Raw genomic sequence first — 4,272 nt, 5'->3', positions numbered from 1 at the left:
GCTCTGTCACCCAACTAGCTGTGTGACTCTGGGAACATTCCCCAGCCTCTCTGAGCCTGTTTTCTCTCACACACACACCCCTTCCACTAGGGCAGGGACCGCGGCGGGCCTGTTTACGCCCTCATCCAGCACCACAACAGACTGGCACACGCTGGCCCTGATTGGATGTTGAAATGAAATGGAATGGGCAGATTAAATTTAAAAATGGATGTTTAAAAAAATGGATTAAAGTACTTGGCCGTGGCACTTAGTACAGCGGTTCTCAACCTTCCTAATGCCGCAACCCCTTAATACAGTTCCTCATGTTGTGGTGACCCCCAACCATAAAATTATTTTCATTGCTACCCTATAACTGTAATTTTGCTACTGTTATGAATTTTAATGTAAATATCTTTGTTTTCCGATGGTCTGAGGCGACTCCTGTGAAAGGGGCGTTCGACCCTCCAAAGGGGTCGCGACCCACAGGTTGAGAACCGCTGACTTAGTAGGTCAACAAAGGTCAGCTCCTGCCAACCCAAAGGAGCTGAGTCCTGTTAGCAACATATGGCGTGTGTGGTCCCTCCCTGGGGAAGCCAAGGTGGCCCCAACTCTCTCCACTGGGCCAAGGCAGGGGTTTCTGTCCCTCTGGCTTCCCCCACTGGTCCTGCTCCAGCCAGTCTCACTCACCCCCCTCCCCTGGAAGCTGGACACTGACGGTGGCGGCCACACCTTTCCCCCGTGGTGTGGGCCATGGCGGCCTGCCATGCTGACTGGCCCAGGAGTGCCCAGCTGGAGGCAGCCTCTGCGAGCCACCCTCCAGCGTTGGTCCCACAGGCCGGGGGGTCCAGAGGTCAGCCATTCGTGCATGACTCCATCTCAGGGGCAGAGCTCACCTCTGGTGCCAAAGCACCCAGGACTGACGCCTGAGACCCTGGCGGCCCACCCATCAGGCGCTGGGAGCCTCCGTCGGTGTTGGCATCGGACAACTTACTATTTGTGAACAACAACAAAGGCTCAAGCTGGAGGCACCTCTCCACACCGCTGAGGCCTCCACTGCCACGTCCCGTGTGCCTCTGCCCGGCCATGGGCAGGGGCCGCTCGCCTGGACCTCACATGGTGCTCAGGTGGGACGCCTCGTCCCGTCCCATCGAGTGGAACGCACAGCACAAGCTGGACTTTCCGTGGGTGGGAAGGGAGGGAACTCCTCTCCTGCCTCCAGGAGCCCTCCACCCACGCCTGGGCCGGAAGCGCGGGCACACCCACTGCAGGAATCCTGGGGCAGGGCTGGGCTCCCAGGAAACTGGGCCAGAGGTTCCTGAGCACAGGCTGCAGCAGCCAGCCTCCTCCCCCACCCGGCAAGCCTCCTGGGGATTTGCAGGCCAGGCCTCCACCTCCCATCCAGGCCCCTGCACTCAGAGGCCAGAGTCCCAGGGGCCAGAGGCTGGGACCCTTCTCCAGGGCCCACCCTCCACTGTCCCATCAAGGGCTGCCCAAGCCCCTGGCTGAGTGCCGGGCTGTATCATCGCATTTAATTCCACGAGAAACCTGTGGGAAGATTTATCCCTCCCTTTACAGGTGGAGAACTAAGACTGAGACGGGGATGGCCTAGGCCTCCGGTCTCTTCCTGTGAGGGAAAAACCAACCAAGGACGGGCTTCCCAGACAGGCTCTCACTTAACACATCTGACCGTTTCCCGAGGCCAATTCTGTCTCCCTCGTTTTAATTCAAGAGAACGGAAGCCTTGTGGTGAGAACCATTCTTATCAAGGACCCAGCTTTTGTCCAAAGGTCTGCTGGGTGTTCACGCCGTCTCATCAACCCCCAGCCCCTCCTCGGTCCTGATGGGAAACGGGGCCTGCTCCCCCTCCCCAGTGGCCCGAGCCCCAGCACGCAGGTACACATGTGTACACACGCAGATCTGCCCGGGGGGCCAGGCCTGCCGGCCGCTTCTTGGAGGAGGGCCGCCAGCACGCTGGCCAGCCCACCCCGGGGCCTTCCGGTCGCTCCCTCCGTCCCGCCTGCCCGGATCCTGCTCTGGGCCTGCCCAAGCCGCCATTTCCTCTCCTGGGCCTGAAGGCTCACTTCCATTCCTCCCAGTCTGCAAATGGCCGGCGCCCGGAACCGCCTGTCCCCCGAGGAGACAGTGCCATGCCTGGCCAGGGCCCAGAGTGCAGCCAGCTGGGCGACGAGCCTTCTTTCCCCTACCGGGAGCCTGGCAACTGGGTGGCCTGTCCACCTACTGCCTGCTTTGGTGGTCCTGGGCTGGGGAGAACGACCCACCACAGTGGGGCAGTGGAGTGCCCAGCCCAGGAGTCCCCAGGGTGGCCCACAGGCTGCAGGGCCCACTGGGAAACAATGAAGGGGACCAGGCCCTGGCCGGCATGTCACCTCCAAACACCAGTCCGCCTCTGGAAACAACCCACGCACCAGGGGCGTTCAGGGCATCTGCGTGTGTATGCACACGTGTTACATGCACACACCACAGTGCAAAGGCACACCACCCATATCTGGCTGCTGCGTGGACACGCGTGTCTGCACCCAGTTAACACAGAATGAACACTGGGCTTTCGAAGACAGCAGGCCCGGGTTCAAATCCCATCCCAACCTCATCAGCTGGTAGAACGTGGGGAAGTCACTCGGCCTCTAAGCTGAGTGCCTCCCCTGGCGGGATGTCCACGAGGACAGCCCGTCCTCCTGACTTTTCTGAGATTCCGCAATAAATCAGGGAGTAACAGCATTTGTGGGGTGTGCTCTATGAATTAAGTGTGTGCTAAGCGCGCTCGCTCGATGTGTGTTACCACGAGGCGAGGACACTTATGTCCCCACTGTACAGATAAGGAAACAGGCACAGAGCGGTAAAAGCGCCCTTATCGGCACAGCCAGGGAACAAAAATGACTCCACGTGAAGCCCGGCCTCAGTGCTCTGCTCCACTCTGCTTTCCAAAATGCAAAAGGCCTCTGGCGGGGTGAGGGCTCCCAGTGGCAGAGCAGTTATCATTATCGTCACCACCATCATTGCTATGACCGCCATCACTCTGAGACCAACTCAGAAACGCTGGGCTGCTTCACTTGGCCTAATCTTTGAGAGCCCCCGGACCAGGGCCACCTTCACGGAACTGATAGCAAATTCAGTTCAGATGCCAAGACAGGAGTTAAGAAGCTAAACGACCAAAATTGGAGAGGCTGAAATGGTTAAAAAATCCGAGAGCAGGGCCGCTTGTGAAATATCAGCTCCCAAACAGCTCTGGCAAATTTCATCAACTTTTCACTTTCCCAATTATTCCCCAACATCTCTGCCAATAGGTACGTCCCTTAAAATAAACAAGCCACAGCCAGACACTTGCGTTAACCACTGGACAGGGTGACAGCAGCTTGCAGGGTATGGCAGAGGCAAGCGCCCTCCCCTCATTCAGCTCAACAAATTCCGAATCCAGAATTTAGAAATGCAGAAGCAAACACTTAAAAATAAGGAGGGGAGAGAAAACAATCCTCAGAACCGATTATTACATCATCACGAAAGCAAAGTCACAAAACAAACAGTTATCCTCATTTGCAAATTATTGTGGCTGTAAAAGTGCTCTGCCCTCCCGGGTGGTGATAGAAACCAATAAATTGTGCACTTTGTTATCTTGGTAAGATAATTTTTTTAAGTTTATGGCTACTCTTTGTAGTGCACCTGAAATTTTTTTTTTTTAAGTTTGGATTTAAATGTACCTTTTAGACCACACAAAATATTTATCATCTGATTTTTCATGAAAGTCTCAAGATAATTTTATATCGAACACCTAGAGATTTAATGTTTGTCCTATTGAGATTATGAAGATATTAAAAGCAAACATTCCAAACACCACAATTTTGGATTTAAATCTAGTGCTATGTGGTGGGTGCTGCAAAACAAGGTAAAAATTGGTAATTAATTAAAACATGTAAGGTCCTTTGACCTGGGGCATTTGGAGTCTTAAAAGGCAAAGATAGAGACCAAAATTTAAACTAAAATTTAATGAAAGCGATGGCTGTTCCTCTACCAAATTTTTCAGGGAAATGAGATCTAATAAGACTGTTTTTATACACAAATGCAACTTGTTTATTTTGACCTCCGTTCTCCGAAATTGTCGACTCCACAAGACGACACAATTGAAATATGCTGTGTGTTCCAACAAGGGCCCGGCAGTCGTAATGACAGACCAGCCCATCTGTGCTGCGAGAATGTATAATTTCAGCCTATAGTGGAATTTATATAGAAGCGATGATGTGAAAACTGCTATGCATGGTCCTTCTTTAAAAAAAAAAAAAA

General features: G+C 53.6%; 1 long non-coding RNA gene across 1 annotated transcript in view; it reads right to left on the bottom strand.

Moving 5' to 3' along the window:
• LOC109387631 (uncharacterized) overlaps positions 1-4,261 on the bottom strand; it is a 41,117-nt gene extending 36,856 nt beyond the window's left edge. Inside the window, exon 1 of the long non-coding RNA XR_002125052.1 lies at positions 971-4,261. This is a non-coding gene — a long non-coding RNA (uncharacterized LOC109387631). The remainder of the gene's footprint in view (positions 1-970) is intronic.
• Positions 4,262-4,272: the final 11 nt, after the last annotated feature.

The sequence above is a fragment of the Hipposideros armiger genome, unplaced genomic scaffold (assembly GCF_001890085.2).
Source record: "Hipposideros armiger isolate ML-2016 unplaced genomic scaffold, ASM189008v1 scaffold_164, whole genome shotgun sequence".
Taxonomy (NCBI): domain Eukaryota; kingdom Metazoa; phylum Chordata; class Mammalia; order Chiroptera; family Hipposideridae; genus Hipposideros; species Hipposideros armiger.
The sequence above is the reverse complement of the archived record's forward strand: the minus strand, read 5'-3'. Positions and strand labels throughout refer to the sequence as shown.